Source organism: Aegilops tauschii, chromosome 7 (genome assembly GCF_002575655.3).
Source record: "Aegilops tauschii subsp. strangulata cultivar AL8/78 chromosome 7, Aet v6.0, whole genome shotgun sequence".
NCBI classification, from domain to species: Eukaryota; Viridiplantae; Streptophyta; class Magnoliopsida; order Poales; family Poaceae; genus Aegilops; species Aegilops tauschii.
In genome coordinates, this window is record NC_053041.3 from 555,396,588 (window position 1) to 555,417,132 (window position 20,545).

Genomic DNA, 20,545 nt, shown 5'->3' on the forward strand with positions numbered 1-20,545 from the left:
AGCAACACAACTCACGGGAAGACCATCAGTGCTACATCTACATGCATCCAACAAATCCAAAAGTCTAGTTACCATACTAGCACATCTTACGGGAGGACCACCAGTGCTAGGTCTACGTACTACATCCACGGCCACCACAACTGGGTCAAACCCGCCTGGGTCGACCCGGCCGCTCCCCCACTGCTGCGGCTCTGCCATGGCCGACGCGTCGCTCCGTCACCTCGCCGCGAGCGCCTGCTGCCTCTGCGGCTGAAACAAGCAACCGCACTACCAACTCGCCCCTGTACCATGACCCGCTACTGTTGCCTTCGTTGGTGTGGGTCCCGGCGGACGTACGCACAAGTCCTCTTTTGTCCAAGAAAAACAGGACTATGGCTTACTGTTTATGGCGACATGACCAGATCATCTCTCGTTCAAACATCAGGTGATATTCGTCCAGTTTGTTTTAACAGTACATATTAATTTGTGAGAACAAATATTTTATCACGTAATATTTTTACGCAGGATAGTCATTCAGGACAAAGGTGTTATACAGCGGATATGGAGCGCGAACCAGCATTAATCTGCACTGGCGTTCGTCCGTGTCATGTTGCTCGACGGATAACGCGTGCAAGTCGTCGCCCCGCTGTTCGGTTTACATCTGTCCGCGCCTGTGGCCGAGTCACCCGTCCGCACCTGCTTACAACGCCACGGACGACTCGCCCGTCCGCTCTCGCGGCCGGTTCACGTGTCCGCGCCAGCTTACAACGTGGAAGACAACTCGCTCGTCCGCGACGGTTTACAACACTATGAGCGATTTACCCGTCCGACCCCGTGGCCGACTCTCCCGTCCACGCCGGTTTACAATGCCACGGCCGATTCACTTGTTGTCCGGGCGAATCAGGTGATATCCTTTTAAATATAGATTTGGAACATATTTCTTTTGTCAAAAAACAATTACTCTGGACTGTGATGTTTTGTGATGCAGGACAATTGTTCACTACATCAAAACGACGTGGTTGACTCGCCCATCCACGCCGTCTTACAACACGAAGGCCGGTTCACCAGACTGCACCGGTTTACAACACCGTGGCCGACTCATTTATCTATATCGCCTCTGATGTTGCGGTCGTTTTTGTTGTCCGTCTCTCGCGGCCTGGTCTACATCAACATACTGGGCCACACCTGTCTGTATGAGTTGTTTATTGAGTATGAGCAAGTCACAGCTTGGGTAGCCCGGTTTCTCTTTCAAACAAAATGAAGGCAGATTATCATATACTATCAGCCGCCATCTGCACTGGATGAATGGACAGGCGCACAAGTCGCCGCCACTACAGTTTGGTTAAACTTCAAGGAGCCAGTCGGAAGGAACTATTGGCCGAGTTGCTGACACGGCTCATATGGGAACATTTATAACCCGCCGCGGTCACCTCAACATTCTGTGGATTCACATCGTGCTATCAACACCAATGATATACAATTTATGCCGGTTTATATCCCGGACAACTATGGAGAATCTCAAGCCAACTCCTCGAGTCACCTTGAGACTCGGGGGCTACGATGTCAGGACTCAGCAAATCTTGCCGGTTTCAGCAAATTTAAGAACCCCAGGACGATGGAGGGAAAGATAACCCGGTCCCGGAGGCTCCTGTTATATTAATGAAAGTTTAAAGGCCGTCAGAAAATTTCCGACTTAGAAAGTATATGACAGTTACAAAATCCTGGCTCAATGAAGAAGTTCCGGGTCATCAGAAAGGATTCCGGTTTAAAATCCGCCTCAAGGGAAGTTAGTCTCACTGAAGCTCTCAAATCCGGTTTAATAATTTCCGGTTCAAGAGGAATTAATCTCTCGCAAGTTTGAGCTGAAAGGCCGTCAGAAAATTTCCGGCTGAAAATGAAGGTTCCGGTTTAAAATCCGATTCAAGGGAAAGATGTCTCCCATAAAACATTGACGCTCTCAATATCCGGTTCAAAATCCCGGTTCAAGAAGAATTTATCTCTTGCAAAAAGTTAAAGGTAGCCGAAGAGGACCTGTTGCCATGATGCACGGTTCAAACATGGGTATCCCGCCTTATTGGCCTGTCATATTATTGATCACATGGGGGCTTCTGCTTTATAAAGCGGCGTCCGGTTTACCCCTTGATTCAGCCTATCAAAGCTTTCTACAATATCACTTGGGGGCTTGGTCGTACCTGAACCATAGCTACACCTCTTGATCGGCGCAATGCCACAACATCACTTGGGGGCTTGGTCGTATCCGAACCATAGTCACACCTCTTGATCGGCGCAATGCCACAACATCACTTGGGGGCTTGGTCGTATCCGAACCATAGTCACACCTCTTGATCGGCTCAAAGCCAAATTACTCCGGGGCCAAAGAGAGTGTTGTAAAACAACAACTCAAACATAGGCACCCACTGAGCACAACTCAAAATGTTACTTGGGGATTCTTTGCTGTCGAAATGAACAAAGAATCTACACTTGTAATAGGCTATCAAGCCATGGCTTGGAAGCCTGGTTTATACACCTAAAACCCCGGGTTAGCCTGCCTATTTAAGTAAGTCACTCCGCCCAGGTAAACCTGGTATGATCCTTCAAACTTTGGCAAGTTACTCCAGAAAAGGACCCTGAACTTGTCAAGTTAAAACGATGATTGGTTAAGGATTGAGAACCATCTTAAAAGGCTTTGTAAAATGGTTTAATTCAGTGGCCTGGCAGCCCATGAAAAGCCTCGAATTTGGGGCCTGGCAGCCCGTGAAAAGCCTCGACTACAAGGGTTTCATTTGCTTTTATTTGCTAAGTTTTTCTCCTTGGATGAGATTTCTACTGTTCTTGATAAACCGGCGTTCATTAACCCGGCTTGACTTTCAACTACAAGTTGTCAATACATGATCAATTATAATCCGGCGCTTATTAACCCGGTCTGGTTTCGACTACAAGTCGCCAGTGTTATATATGGATAATCCGGTGTTTATCACAACCCGGTATGGTTTATCATAAACCAGCACAATATGGAAGGAGTTATCAGTACTCAAGATTGGAGTTATCACCCTTACTACAAAAAGTTGGTAAACCAATGATGTGATTCAATATCACAGAAACAGGTTGAAATAAAGCATGATTATAAATCACCGGTGTTTATTAACCCAACCTGGCTTTCAACTATAAGTCGCCAGTATGATGATAAATTATCCAGTATTTATTAGACCGGACTGGCTTGGGATTATAAGTCGCCAGTATATATTTGGATTGCGCCATTGGAATCATGCGCTCATAAATCATTGGATTATATTATTCAAATCTTCAAATAGCCAACATGGCTGGATTTTATTATGGTTATTAATAACCGGTATTATGATTAAGGTTTTCAAAGTCGCTTTAGAGCAATGGCTATTATATTATCAATGGATATGATTTATTCTACAATTGAAGGAATAGTCCCGAGTCGTTGCAGGCTTACGACCCGGCACTTGGGGGCTACATTATTCAAAGTTGAGATTATATCAAATATGCAAGTCTCATGTCGCTGCAAGCATGCACCATGACACTTGGGGGCTAATGCAAAGTCATTTTTTGTTCACTTTATTGAAGACCCGACTTATCACATTGTAATGAGCCGGCCCTTGGGGGCTACCAATTGCTCTTGTCAACAATTCAAGGTACACAAGTCTTAATCTATTATATTGAAGGGTCCACTGCTCAGTTGGTAAAGCACAAAGCTCTTAACCTTGTGGACGTGGGTTCAAGCCCCATGGTGGAGTTACATCATATGCTGTTATTTTCAATGAAGCATGATCATATTTATAAAGTCCCTGCTCATTATTGCATAATGACCTGGCCCTCGGGGGCTATACAGGTTAAAGTTTTTATGAGCATAAGGCAATTACAAGTCCCAGGTTGCTGCAAGCATGACAACCCGGCACTTGGGGGCTACATAATATGGAATATTCAGTTGTGACTAATGACTGAGATGAACAATCTGGATTTCTTCAAAGTTGCAACATTTATATTGAGGCAAGTCTTAAGCCGTCACTTTGTCCTGCTCAAGACTTGGGGGCTACACGTATTATATTATTATCGAAGAAATATTTTCAAATTCTCAGTTTTGAGCAAACCAGTTTGACCCGGCGTCACCAATCATTATGACCCTGTGGCTGCAACCCGGCGTCATCAATAATCATGAACCGGCGTTGGCAACAATCATGACCCGAAATTATCAGTTTTTATAACCCGACAATGGTGGTAATCATAAACCGACAAGTTCTACATCTTCAAGCCAGCTGAATATCAGTTGAATATTTGAAGACCAATATTTTTGTCAAATCAGAGCATTGAAGGATGATTTAAATGGATTCTTTATTTGCAATATTTCTTCTACAAGCAAATTGATTATGAAGCTGGTCTAATGACCCGGATTTTCTAGAAGAAGGAAATAACAAGGACTTAAGGATGATCAGATGCCGGCTTACAAGAATATTTAACCCAGAGCGCAACCTGTCAAATTCGTTCTTGTGTTTATGTTGCAGGATCAGTTTAACATGGATAAATCCAAATTAAACTGGGGGCTAATGTCGGGGATATACCCCGCGGTATAAACCGCCGGATGTATGACCCGGCTGGAGTTTGGCGATTCACTGGCGACCCGCTTGGACCTGGCGGCTTACGATTCATTGGTAATCCGGCAGGCGGGTCAGAGGAGCGACAAGACCCGGTGGCCCAACGGGCGGTTCATGAAAGCCGGCTCATGTTATGGTGGGCCGGTTTAAGAGGAAGACATAAGGAATATTCTCCTACAAAGGAAGCAAGACTAGGACTCCACTTGTAATAGAGTAATCCTAATCCAACTAGGACTAGTCATGTAAACCGCCCCTTCAACATATATAAGGAGGGGTAGGGCACCCCAATGAGGGACAAGCAAGAAGAGACAATCTCTAGGGCTAGACACAAAGAGCCGATTTACGGCGACTCCCTCGTGATGATAATGAGACCTAGCCACAAACAGCATGTAGGGCTATTACCGGATGATGTTTCCCGGGGCCCGAAGCTGTCTAAATCCTTGTCTTGTGTGTTGATCCGCCCTGCCTCTCTCGTCCCACTCAAACCTCTCAAGCTACCACATAGATGCGTTGGCCTCGCGACTAAGTCCTGACACTAAGGACATCTGGCGTGACAAAACCAGTGTCCGAATATAACCTTCCAATATATGAATCTTTATGTCTCGACCATTTCGAGACTTCTCGTCATGTCCGTGATCTCATCCGGGACTCCGAACAACCTTCGGTACATCAAATCACCTAAACTCATAATACCAATCGTCATCGAACGTTAAGCGTGCGGACCCTACGGGTTCGAGAACTATGTAGACATGACCGAGACACATCTCCGGTCAATAACCAATAGCGGAACCTGGATGCTCATATTGGTTCCTACATATTCTTCGAAGATCTTTATCGGTCAAACCGCACAACAACATACGTTGTTCCCTTTGTCATCGGTATGTTACTTGCCCGAGATTCGATCGTCGGTATCATCATACCTAGTTCAATCTCGTTACCGGCAAGTCTCTTTACTCATTCCGTAATGCATCATCCCGCTACTAGCTCAATAGACACATTGCTTGCAAGGCTTATAGTGATGTGCATTACCGAGAGGGCCCAGAGATACCTCTCCGACAGTCGGAGTGACAAATCCTAATCTCGATCTATGCCAACTCAACAAACACCATCGGAGACACCTGTAGAGCATCTTTATAACCACCCAGTTATGTTGTGACGTTTGATAGCACACTAAGTGTTCCTCCAGTATTCGGGAGTTGCATAATCCCATAGTCATAGGAACATGTATAAGTCATGACGAAAGCAATAGCAATAAACTAAACGATCATAGTTCTAAGCTAACGGATGGGTCTTGTCCATCACATCATTCTCTAATCATGTGATCCCGTTCATCAAATTACAACACATGTCTATGGTTAGGAAACTTAACCATCTTTGATTAATGAGCTAGTCTAGTACAGGCATACTAGGGACACTCTTTTGTCTATGTATTCACACATGTACTAAGTTTCCGGTTAATACAATTCTACATGAACAATAGACATTTATGATGATATAAGGAAATATAAATAACAACTTTATTATTGCCTCTAGGGCATATTTACTTCGAATGCCTGCAATGATACTCTGACAGGTTAGTGATTGTACCTTCTTTCCATATTAATATTGCTTTGCGACTAGAATTTCTTCCTTGGACCCAAGCACAAAGTAAATCTAATTTTTGTGTAGATGCCATAATTGCCTTGCTAACATGGCCATGTTAAAAGACTGGATATATTGAAACCTTAGTGCTCTTTATTTATTTATTTCTTTCTTTCTTTCTTTCTTGCTTGCTTGCTTTGTATGGGGCACAATTTTCACCAAGTAGTCCCACATTTTTTGGTAGTTTGTGATGTCCTGCAAGTGCATGGTGCTAGTTTAAGCACACTTTCGGAGATTATTGTCCCATTTATATCGTGCCAACGAAGAGCGTGTGCGGGTAATATGGTGAGTGCTTCTACCAAACACCTGAGGTTCCACGAGTCTCGAGTGAATTGACTACTTTGGTATCTACAAGACTTGAGATGGTTATGGCAGAAGTTGTGGTTTCAAAGGATAATAAGAAAATAAGAGACTAAAGTACTATAAGTAAAAAACATAACTAACCATTTTTCATGAAAAGGTTAGGCACGGAGCACTTCTGTTCATGTTAAATAGTGAAAGTGCGTTGTGCAGCGGTAGTGTGGTCTTAGCCTTCGTATCTAGTGTTTGGTAGGGAGTCACTCTGGAATAGCCAAACTCCTCCTGTCAGGATTGTTTGACTCTATTGTACTGCTTTTCATTACCATCACCAAAGGTTAGCTCAAGCATTAAGATTGTTAGATCAGACCAATGCTTTAGGTGCCAAGGCTTCTTGTGCTACTGATATTGACTTCTCTCAGCATGGATACCAAACACATGTCACATGGAGGTTGTAGAATTGGTAGACAACAAGTGCTTACCCATGTACGTCTCTGGATCATGTTGCACGTGCCCTTAAATTAGGCAACAAGCATTGCGTATGCCATGGATAATCAACCTTATAATCAATCATCAAAGTAGCCATAGATAATTACAAATATGCGTTATGCACAATTACATCTTACCACCCCCTATATCTCCCACACCCATAGGTGATTACTTACAAATGAGAGAGGGGTCACAACTAAACACATAGTTCAGTTAAAAGCAAATCATATCAATAATACATAGATCACCACCACAATATGCATGAGTATCTAGATCATGGTGTTAGAGTAAAGGTTTAAATGGAGTTTATGACCCCATTCTTACAAAGATGGATCTCTCTAATGGTGGTGTAATCCATGGTGGAATGGAGGAGTCTGGGATGGATCTAAGTGAAGCAATTCCCTTTTGGATCTCGCCTCCTCTGGTATGGTTTGTGTTCTTCTTCCCATGCTGATCTGTTCTATCTGGTTCCTTCATGAAAGTTGTTGGGATTGCTAGATGGAACAACCATTTTTACAAGTGGGTGCCCTCGTACCAGTGTCGTCTTCCCCTTTGTTTCGCCTAAATGAAATTTCTTCCAAAAGGTAAGCTGACAGATGTCCTCCCATTTACTTAAATATGGCTCCAAATCCTTTCATAAGCGTAATATCGTGTAATAAAAAACCAAGGTTTCTCTATTTTGACAAATAAATAATAATTTGAGAGTGAAAACCGACAAAGGCCCGGGGTAAGCAATAATAAATCTCCCAGAAAACTCTACATAAACTAGACCCATCGGTGCCTCAATGTAAATTTACGCGAATATCGACTCTTTTGTTAATATTAGTACTATGACTAAGAAAATGCTCATTTTTTTGTAAAAATGCCACTTGTCCAAGATTGCATGCACATTAGGCACCCTATATGTGTTGTAGGTAGTTGCATTCAATATATTTGCTTTCATGATAATTATGGAGTCGTCAACAAATAAAATGAGTGAAACAGATGCTGAAACTCTTTACATACGAATCTAGTCAATGCCGCCAAATACTTATTCAAAAACTACCATACTGGGATCAACACAAAAAGGAATCAAGATACATGTATATTCATGTCATAAATTTAGTAGGTAAACATGTATGTTCTCACTTAATTATTAGTTGATCTACATTGAACATATTGTGTGAGAAATCATGTTTTTATTTAAAGATTACACTAGCTAACCGTTGGGACGGGGCATTTAGGAATAGGAGCAATAATCAATAGATTTAAGTAATTTATGAAAATTAAATAAATAATAGGATATTGTTTATACATGAAGATGAAGCCACACCTGATTTCTGGCTACACCAAAGGATACAAAAGCGGAACAAAAAGTGCCCTTTCATCATTGACAAGAGTATATTCTATGTCCTTCGTATTTTCTGCAGGTGGATTTGTTCGCCATCTTCATCCGCAATACCAAAATAACATGGAGAGCACCGTATTTATAAAAAAACACATCCCCATCTCCATCGTTGACATGGCGCATATACTATCTTTATAGCTTGAAGCATGTTTCATTCTTGGTGTTGTTATCATCGAAGTTGTGTAATTTATTGGTGGGGAATTTATAACTTCAAATTGTAGATTGTGACAATAAATTATGGTTTACTTTAACACCAATAGATTACACCCCTACTAATGCTTATGTTTGTGATTTTTTGTAGTCAAGTTCTTGAGGACATGGGGGGAGCCCTAGTTAATGGGTTGCATATGATACGACAATGCAGTAATGTTTGCGCTTGTGTTGTTTAATTCTCTAATGGTCATGTGTGTACACTTGCCGAATATTACTTCACAATTTATGGTTTTGGAGGAGGGTACTATGTTATGATGAATTGAGAGGGTAGGCCTCAGTGAGAAGAATTTCCCCCCTAAATCTTGGATTCATGGCATATTGGAGTAATGAGGACCTAGAAATGTTAACACTGTAGTTGTAGTTTAATTTAGTTGTTTTTGACGAAAACTTGGTAAATCGTTAGAAAATAAATTTTACTTTAGTTGTTCCCAACAAAAACTTGGCAAGTCGTTAGAAATTTAATGTACCTTAGTTGTTTCGGACGGAAACTTTGGTAAGTTTTTAGAAATTTAATTTTACTCTAGTTGCTTCCAACGGAAACTTGGTAAGTCGTTGGTAATTTAATCATAAGTAGTATATTAGGTTTTGGTATTGTGGTGCAATAAGCATTGGGACCACCCACATGAGAGCATACTGAAAAAAGTACATATGTCCATGAGAATACTTAGCAGGCTTAATAAGTTCAGTCAGCCGCTTGTTATTGAAGTGACCTTGAGGATCAGGATATCTCTAGACATCATTTACTTATATTAGTATTTACTTTACATGCAAATCTCAAACACACAAATACTACTCAACCATCTTTTGCACCGGTTGCTGCTAATTTCATGATATTAGCATAAGCCACTTCATTCTTGATCCTTGTTGCTTTAAACACTCTTACTTATTGAAAGGGATACAAGCAATCCCCTATGGTTTTGGGTATCAAGGATAAAACATTTGTTGGCAAAATTCCCTCATCACTGTGTAGAAATTAGTTTCCTGCGATTTAAACCTTACTAAATACTTGAGGAATCTAAATAAAGCCATCATCAAGTTTACCCATATATATGTGATGGAATTTAAATGTCTACATCATATTTTCCAAAAAGAATCCATTGCATCATATGCTTTGTGCATATCAAACTTCATGAACAAAGATAATATACTTATTCTTGATCACAAGGATATACTCATAGGCTACTAGTATTTTATGTGTAAATTGTAATAAGCCTTCATAGGAAATACATAGTTTGGGTAGTGATATGACCTCGGGTAGAACCATTCAATCTAACATGTAGCATATTTGAGGTGATATTGTGTATTACATTACACAAGACGATTGGCCTAGAATTGTGTGGTAAAATTCAATGAATTGACCTTAGGGGTTAGGATCTGGTCATGTTTCTCCAATATCTTAGACTTTGTAAGTAGTTTACCACATGAACCACTTTCATGTGATCGCCTCCCCAATAAGATGCCAAATTATTTTTACAAATAACATGTGAATCATCCTGTTGTAGCACCTTTCAATCAATACTAATTAAGAGCTACCGTCTTAACTTCGTATTCTACAATCTATAGGAGCACCTCATTGATGGAATTTGTGACTATTGGATGAATTTTCTCATAGACATGTATTATTTATTTCCAAATAAAGGGATCGAGCAAATACGACAACACCAACGTGTTTTAAGTGTCCGTGCCTTCCGCTCACTACCATGGTTTCAGTTTATTTATTAAATTCCACTTCTTTGGGACTTATGCAAACATATGAAAACATGACACGTTCTATGATTATTTCAGGACCTACATATATTTTTGAGCCACTATACTTCTTCTTGTTCTACCAAATCCTCAATTAGATTTGCGAGCTTCACTTTGTTTTCATGATTGTGGTCATTCAATAGTCGTCCATCACTTTGCTGAGATCTCTTTGGGTCTGGCTCATACTTTTATTTGAGCTCTTTAGTAATAACCCCCCCCCCCAATTATTGAGTATGCCATGTAGCAGCCCTAAGTTGGCCATCACTTCAACCCCATGCACGTTGAGAGACGCATCTTCACATGCATGTTGGACCACATCTTTAGATTTCTTCTATATGAGCGTCACTATCAAAATCTTCTCGTCCACTCTATTATTGGTTGCTAACTTGTACACTATTCAATAGCAATGCTATGTGGTTAGAGTGATGGAAATATGCCCTAGATGCAATAATAAAATGGTTATTATTATATTTCCTTGATCATGATAAAGGTTTATTATTCATGCTAGAATTGTATTGACCGGAAACTTAAATACATGTGTGGATACATAAACAAATACGGTGTCCCTAGTATGCCTCTACTAGACTAGCTCGTTGATCAAAAGATGGTTAAGGTTTCCTAACCATAGACATGTGTTGTCATTTGATAACGGGATCACATCATTAATTAGGAGAATAAAGTGATGGACAAGACCCATCCGTTAGCTTAGCATATGATCGTTCAGTTTATTCCTACTGCTTTCTTAATGTCAAATACATATCCTTCGACCATGAGATTATGCAACTCTCGGATACCGGAGGAATACCTTGTGTGCTATCAAACGTCACAACGTAACTGGGTGATCATAAAGATGCGCTATAGGTATCTCCGAAGGTGTCTGTTGAGTTGGCATGGAGCGAGATTGGGATTTGTCACTCCGTGTATCGGAGAGGTATCTCTGGGCCCTCTCAGTAATACAACATCACAAGAAGCTTGCAAGCAAAGTGACTAAGGAGTTAGTTACAGGATGATGCATTACGGAACGAGTAAAGAGACTTGCTGGTAACGAGATTGAACTAGGTTTGGAGAAACTGATGATCGAATCTCAGGCAAGTAACACACCGACAGACAAAGGGAACTACGTATGTTGTCATAAAGGTTCGACCGATAAAGATCTTCGTAGAATATGTAGGAACCAATATGGGCATCCAGGTCCCGCTATTGGTTATTGACCGGAGAAGCGTCTCGGTCATGTCTACATCATTCTCGAACTCGTAGGGTCTGCACGCTTAACGTTCGTTGATGATATAGTATTATATGAGTTATGTATGTTGGTGACCGAATGTTGTTCGGAGCCCTGGATGAGATCACAGACATGACGAGGAGCTCTGTAATGGTCCGGAGGTAAAGACTGATAATGGGATAATAGTGTTTGGTCTCCGGGAGGGTTTCGGAATTCACCGGAAGGGTTTTCAGATGTTTCCCGAAATGTTCTGGTGCGAGAACACTTTATTTGGGCCAAGGGGTAAATCCCACAGGGATTTTGGTAAGTGCAAAAGGCAGTTTTGCAGAGGCCAGGGGCCAGACGCCAGGGTCCCTTGCGTCTGGGTCCAGACGCCCGAAACCCTGGCGTCTGGTCTTGGAGTCCGAGAAGGACTCTTGCCTTTTCGGGGAAAACCGACTTTGAGGAGGCTTTTACTCCAAGTTTCGAGCCTAGGGCTCAACATATAAATAGAGGGGCAGGGCTATCACCCAAGACACATCAAGATTCACGAAGCCGTGTGCCGGCAACCCCGCCCCCTCTAGTTTATCCGCCGTCATAGTTTCCGTTGTGCATGGCGAATCCTTGCGCAGATTGTTCTTCACCACCACCGTCACCACACCGTCGTGCTGCCGGAACTCATCTACTACTTCGTCTCTCTTGCTGGATCGAGAAGGTGAGGACGTCATCAAGCTGAACGTGTGCTGAACGCGGAGGTGCCGTACGTTCGGTACTTGATCGGTATAGATCGTGAAGGTGTACAACTACATCAACCGCGTTGATAAACGCTTCCACTTAGCGATCTTCAAGGGTATGAAGATGCACTTCCCCTCTCGTAGATATGCATCTCCATGGATAGATCTTGCGTGTGCATATAATTTTTTTGTTTTTGGCATCAGAGTCAGGTCTATGCGTAGATGATATGCACGAGTAGAACACAAAGGAGTTGTGGGCGGTGATGTTCATACTGCTTACCACCAACGTCTTATTTTGATTCGGCGGTATTGTGGGATGAAGCGTCCCAGACCAATCTTACATGTCCACGCACATGAGACCGATTCCACCGACTCACATGCAACTTGTTTTGCATAAAGGTGGTTGGCGGGTGTCTGTTTCTCCTACTTTAGTTAAATCGAATTTGACTATGGCCGGTCCTTGAAGAAGGTTAAAATAGAAAACTTGATAATCACCGTTGTGATTTTGCGTAGGTAAGAACGGTTCTTGCTAGTTGCCCGTAGCAGCCACGTAAAACTTGCAATAACAAAGTAGAGGACGTCTAACTTGTTTTTGCAGGGTATGTTGTGATATGATATGGTCAAGACATGATGTGATGTAAGTTGTTGTATGAGATGATCATGTTTTGTAATATCGACAACCGGCAGGAGCCTTAGGGTTGTCTCTTAATTATTGTATGAAATGCAAGCGCCATGTAATTGCTTTACTTTATCGCTATGCGTTAGCAATAGTTGGCGAGACGACCCCGACGCAACGATGGAGATCAAGGTGTCGAGCCAGTGACGATGGATATCATTATGATGCTTTGGAGATGGAGATCAAAAGCACAAGATGATGATGGCCATATCATGTCACATATTTTGATTGCATGTGATGTTTATCGTTTATGCATCTTATTTTGCTTAAAACGATGGTAGCATTATAAGATGATCCCTTCACTTAATTTGAAGATAAAAGTGTTCCCCCTGAGCCCCTCGTGATGATCGGGTGTGATAGACTCTATGTTCACATACAATGGGTGTAAGACATTTTTGCACATGCAGAATACTTAGGTTAAACTTGACGAGCCTACATGTACAAAGATGGTCTCGGAACACTGGAGACTGAAAGGTCAAACGTGAGTCATATAGTAATATGATCAACATAGAGATGTTCACCATTGATGACTACCCCATCTCACGTGGTGATCGGACATGGGTTAGTTGATTTGGATCATGTATCACTTAGATAACTTGAGCAATGTTGATTTAAGTGGGAGTTCATTAGTAATTTAATTAATTAAACTTAATCTATCATGAACTTAGTCTTAATAGTTTTGCATATCTATGTTATAGATCAATGGCCCGTGCTACCGTTCCCTTGATCTTTAATGCGTTCCTAGAGAAAGCTAAGTTGAAAGATGATGGTAGCAACTACATGGAGTGTGTCCGTAACTTGAGGATTATCCTCATTGCTGCACAGAAGAATTATGTCCTTGATGCACCGCTAGGTGATAGACCTGCTGCAGGAGCTACTGCAGATGTTATGAACGTCTGGCAAGCTCGATCTGATGACTACTCGATAGTTTAGTGTGCCATGCTTTACGGCTTGGAACCAGGACTTCAAAAGCGTTTTGAACGTCACGGAGCATATGAGATGTTCCAAGAGTTGAAGTTAATATTTCAAGCTAATGACCGGGTTGAGAGATATGAAGTCTCCAACAAGTTCTTTAGCTGTAAGATGGAGGAGAATAGTTCGGTCAGAGAACACATACTCAGAATGTCTGGGTACCACAACCACTTGACTCAGCTGGGAATTGATCTTCCAGTTGAGAGTGTTATTGACAGAGTTCTTCAGTCACTGCCACCAAGCTACAAAGGCTTTGTGACAAAGTATAATATGCAAGGGATGACGAAAATGATTCCCAAGCTCTTCACAATGCTTAAGGCCGTAGAGGTAGAAATCAAGAAGGAGCATCAAGTGTCGATGGTTAACAAGACCACTAGTTTCAAGAAAAAGGGCAAGGGAAAGAAAGGGAACTTCAAGAAGAATGGCAAGCAAGTTGCCGCTTCCGTGAAGAAGCCCAAAGCTGGACCCAAGCTTGAAACTGAGTGCTTGCACTGCAAAGGGAATGGTCACTAGAAGCGGAACTACCCCAAATACTTGGCTGATAAGAAGGATGGCAAAGTAAACAAAGGTATATATATGATATACATGTTATTGATGTGTTCCTTGCTAATGCTCGTAGTAGCACCTGGGTATTTGATACTAGTTTGGTTGCTCATATTTGTAACTCGAAACAGGAGTTGTGGAATAAACGAAGATTGGATAACGACGAGGTTATGATGTGTGTCGGGAATGGTTCCAAGGTCGATGTGATCACCGTCGGCACGCTGCCTCTACATCTATCTTCGGGATTAGTTTTAGACCTCAATAATTGTTATTTGGTGCTAGCGTTGAGCATGAACATTATATCTGGATCTTGTTTATCCCGAGATGGTTATTCATTTAAGTCAGAGAATAATGATTGTTCTATTTATATGAGTAATATCTTTTATGGTCATGCACCTTTGATGAATGGTCTATTCTTGTTGAATCTCGATCGTAGTAATACACATATTTATAATATTGATGGCAAAAGTTGATAATGATAGTGTAACATACTTGTGGCACTGCCGTTTAATTAGGTCATATTGGTGTAAAACACATGAAGAAAGTCCATGCGGATGGACTTTTGGAATCACTTGATTATGAATCATTTGATACTTGCAAACCATGCCTCATGGGCAAGATGACTAAAACTCCGTTCTCTAGAACAATGGAGCGAGCTAAGACTTATTGGAAATTATACATACCGATGTGTGTGGTCCGATGAGTGTTGAGGCACGCGGCGGGTATCATTATTTTCTGACCTTCACAGATGATTTGAGTAGGTATGGTTAGATCTATTTGATGAAACACAAGTCCAAAACATTTAAAAAATTCAAAGAATTTCAGAGTGAAGTGGAGAATCATCGTAAGAAGAAAATAAAGTTTCTATGATCTGACCGCAGAGGCGAATATTTGAGTTACGAGTTTAGCCTTCATTTAAAACAATGTGGAATTGTTTCACAACTCACGCCACCTGGAACACCGCGGCATAATGGTGTGTCCGAATGTCGTAATCGTACTTTATTAGATATGTTGCGTTCTATGATGTCTCTTACCGATTTGCCTTTATCATTTTTGGGTTATGCATTAGAGACAACCGCATTCACGTTTAATAGGGCACCGTCTAAATCCGTTGAGACGACACCATATGAACTATGGTTTGGCAAGAAACCTAAGTTGCCGTTTCTTAAACTTTGGGGATGCGACACTTATGTCAAAAGGCTTCAGCCTGATAAGCTCGAACCCAAATCGGAGAAGTACGTCTTCGTAGGATACCCTAAGAAAACTATTGGGTATACCTTCTACCATAGATCCGAAGGCAAGATCTTTGTTGCCAATAATGGATCCTTTCTAGACAAGGAGTTTCTCTAGAAAGAAGTGAGTGGGAGGAAAGTAGAACTTGATGAGGTAATTGTACCTTCTCTCGAATTGGAAAGTAGCACATTAGAGAAAACCGTTCCCGTGATGCCTACACCAACTAGAGAGGAAGATAATGATGATGATCATGAAACTTAGGATCAAGTTACTACTAGACCTCGTAGGTTGACCAGAACATGTTCCGCACCAGAGTGGTACAGTAATCCTGTCCTAGAAGTCATGTTATTAGACCATGGTGAACCTACAAACTATGAAGAAGCTATGATGAGCCCAGGTTCCGATAAATGGCTTGAGGCCATGAAATCTGAGATAGGATCCATGTATGAGAACAAAGTATGGACTTTGGTGGACTTTCCCACACCTTGCCATTGAGAATAAACAGATTTTGAAGAAGAAGACAGACACTGATGGTAATGTCACTATCTACAAAGCTCGACTTGTCGCAAAAGGTTTTTTACAAGTTCAAGGGGTTGAATACGATGAGACTTTCTCACCCTTAGCAATGCTTAAGTCGGTCTGAATCATGTTAGCAATTGCTGCATTTTATGATTATGAAATCTGGCAAATGGACGTCAAAACTGCATTCCTGAATGGATTTCTTAAAGAAGAGTTGTATATGATGCAACCAGAAGGTTTTATCGATCCTAAAGGTGCTAACAAAGTGTGCAAGCTCCAGCGAACCATCTATGGACTGGTGCAAGCATCTCGGAGTTGGAATATACGCTTTGATGAGGTGATCAAAGCATATGGTTTTATACAGACTTACGGTGAAGCCTGTATTTACAAGAAAGTGAGTGGGAGCTCTGTAGCATTTCTGATATTATATGTGGATGACATATTGTTGATTGGAAATGATATAGAATTTCTGGATAGCATAAAAGGATACTTGAATAAAAAAATTCAATGAAAAACCTCGGTGAAGCTACTTACATATTGGGCATCAAAATCTATAGGGATAGATCGAGACGCTTAATAGGACTTTCACAAAGCACATACCATGACAAAGTTTTGAAGAAGTTAAAAATGGATCAGTCAAAGAAAGGGTTCTTGCTTGTGTTGCAAGCTGTGAAATTGAGTAAGACTCAAAACCCAACCACGACAGAAGATGGAGAGAGAATGAAAGTCATTCCCTATGCCTCAGTCATGGGTTCTATAATGTATGCCATGTTGTGTACCGGAATAGATGTGTGTCGTGCCATAAGTTTGGCAGGGAGGTACAACAAATGATCCAGGACTGGATCACTGGACAACGGTCAAAATTTTCCTTAGGTACCTAAAGAGGACTAAGGAAATGCTTCTCGGTTATGGAGGTGATAAATAGTTCGTCGTAAAGAGTTACATCGATGCAAGCTTTGACACTGATCCGGATGACTCTGAGTCTCAATCTGGATACGTATTGAACGTGGGAGCAATTAGCTAGAGTAGCTCTATGCAGAGCATTGTAGACATAGATATTTGCAAAGTACACACGGATCTGAATGTTATAGACCCGGTGACTAAAAAAACCTCTCTCACAAGCAAAACATGATCACACCTTAGAACTCTTTGGGTGTTAATCACATGGCAATGTGAACTAGATTATTGACTCTAGTAAAATCTTTGGTGTTAATCACATGGTGATGTGGACTAGATTATTGACTCTAGTGCAAGTAGGAGACTGATGGAAATATGCCCTAGAGGCAATAATAAAAAAATTATTATTATATTTCCTTGATCATGATAAAGGTTTATTATTCATGCTAGAATTGTATTGACCAGAAAGTTAAATACATGTGTGGATACATAAACAAATACTGTGTCCCTAGTATGCCTCTACTAGACTAGCTCGTTGATCAAAATATGGTTAAGGTTTCCTAACTATAGACATGTGTTGTCATTTGATAATGGGATCACATCATTAGGAGAATGATGTGATGGATAAGATCCATCCGTTAGCTTAGCATATGATCATTCAGTTTATTGCTACAGCTTTCTTAATGTCAAATACATATTCCTTCGACCATGAGATCATGCAACTCCCAGATACCGGAGGAATACCTTGTGTGCTATCAAACGTCACAACATAACTGGCTGATCATAAAGATGCTCTATAGGTATCTCTGAAGGTGTCTGTTGAGTTGGCATGGATCGATATTGGGATTTGTCACTTCGTGTATCGGAGAGGTATCTCTGGGCCCTCTCGGTAATTCAACATCACAAGAAGCTTGCAAGCAAAGTGACTAAGGAGTTAGTTACATGATGATGTATTACGGAACGAGTAAAGAGACTTGCCAGTAACGAGATTGAGCTAGGTATGGAGATACCGACGATCGAATCTCGGGCAAGTAACATACCGACAGACAAAGGGAACTACGTATGTTGTCATAAAGGTTCGACCGATAAAGATCTTCGTAGAATATGTAGGAACCAATATGGGCATACATGTCCCGCTATTGGTTATTAACCGAAGAAGCGTCTCGGTCATGTCTACATCATTCTCGAACCCGTAGGGTCCACGCGTGTAACGTTCGTTGACGATATAGTATTATATGAGTTATGTATGTTGGTGACCGAATGTTGTTCGGAGTCCCGGATGAGATCACGGACATGACGAGGAGGTCCGAAATGGTCCGGAGGTAAAGATTGATATATGGGATAATAGTGTTTGGTCTCTGGAAGGGTTCCGGAATTCACCGGAAGGGTTTTCAGATGTTTCCCGAAATGTTCTTGTGCGAGAACACTTTATTTGGGCCATGGGGTAAAGCCCACGGGGCTTTTGGTAAGTGCAAAAGGCAGTTTTGCAGAGGCCAAGGGCCAGACGGCGGGAACCTTGGCGTCTGGTCCTGGAGTCCGAGAAGGACTCTTGCCTTTCGGGCAAAACCGACTTTGAGGAAGCTTTTACTCCAAGTTTCGACCCCAGGGCTCAACATATAAATAGAGGGGCAGGGCTATCACCCAAGACACATCAAGATTCACCAAGCCGTGTGCCGGCAACCTCGCCCCCTCTAGTTTATCCTCTGTCATAGTTTTCGTTGTGCTTGGCGAAGCCCTGCGGAGATTGTTCTTCACCACCACCGTCACCATGCCGTCGTCCTGCCGGAACTCATCTACTACTTCGCCTCTCTTGCTGGATCGAGAAGGCGAGGATGTCATCGAGTTGAACGTGTGCTGAATGCGGAGGTGTTGTATGTTTGGTACTTGATCGGGACGGATCGTGAAGGTGTACGACTACATCAACCGCGTTGATAAACGCTTCCGCTTAGCAATGGGTATGAAGATGCTCTTCCCCTCTCATAGATATGCATCTCCATGGATAGATCTTGCGTGTGCGTAGAATTTTTTTCCCATGCAATGTTTCCCAAAATAGAGTGCTTAAATTCTTGGCTAACAAAGTAACAATGGTTTTGCGATCAATCATTCTTGCATCTGTCACTATATATTTGTTGGGAAACGTAGTGGAAAACGAAAAAAAATCATCCTACAATCAGGATTCCAGGAACACTATGAAGATGCATCAGAGGTTTGGATCTGATCATTAACAACTTCGAGTTGCAGCGGAAGAAGAGTTGGTGTAGATTGTTGATGAAGTCCCTCGAACCGTTCATGAACGATCCCTTGAAGACCGAAAGCACGACCTCTCTACGGATTGTAGGCGTACAAGCTTCACGATCCAGCAACGCTTTGCCATCTAGAGCTAATCGTCGCTAGAGAATTAGAGGGAGAAGAAGAGAACCGCACAGGTTTTTGCTATTATGAGGATTAGAGAGATCTAGGTCTAGCTCTATTAGATCTACTCTAGGTTAGAACTAGAACTAGAGAACTAGAGGAGGCTCCAAAACTTGTGTAATCCAAGGGGCAAAATCGTCTAGTATATATAGGTAGGGGAGAGTGGAGGGGGTGCCCCAAGGGGGAGGATACCCCTCCCCTTGTTCCAAATCGGCCTTTCTAGGCCTCCGAAAAGGATAAGGGGCGCCACCTTTGTTATTCGACCCTAGGGCCCAATAACTCTGCACCAGTAGGCCTTTTAGTATTTTCTTTAGCCCGTTAATACTAAATATATTCTAAAAGCCTCCTAATCAATATTATAACCTTTTATCATTTATTTAACATCTTCAGAAACATTTTCCACCTATATATCAATTCCCGATATTACCCGATAAACCCCGAAATGCTTCCGGTTTCTCTCGAAACCATTTCAAATATTCCTGAAACTATTTCGTGAATATATTCTCATGACTCATACTCCACTTAACACTTAAAAGATTGTGATTCTCTTAAGCGTGTCACCATGTAGGTTCGGTAAGTCATAGACATGAACGAAACTCCCTTTCGTTCAGTGATCAATAGCGGAACCGTGGACATCCATATTGATCCCTATGAATACAAAAATGATATTCGAGTGAACCTTTGGTTATCATATGCTATTCCCTTTGCTTATACTTTACAAAAACTGTGGTGAGATATATAGGTATCCTCTTGAGTCATTCTCATGCTCATTATACCGGTCTCCACATTACCGATTTTGTTCTGCGGGCTGGGAGTCGCGGGCACCATCACCTAACGGCTCCCAGCAGGGGCAGGTGCTGGCTGTGTCGAGCATCGCTGCTCGTGTTGCCGCCTCACGGACGGCGTTGAGACGCTGCAGAGTATGAGCTGACCACCCAGGACGTCGGGGACACTGTTGAGGAGGAGCTCCCGCCTGGTCCATCCACGATC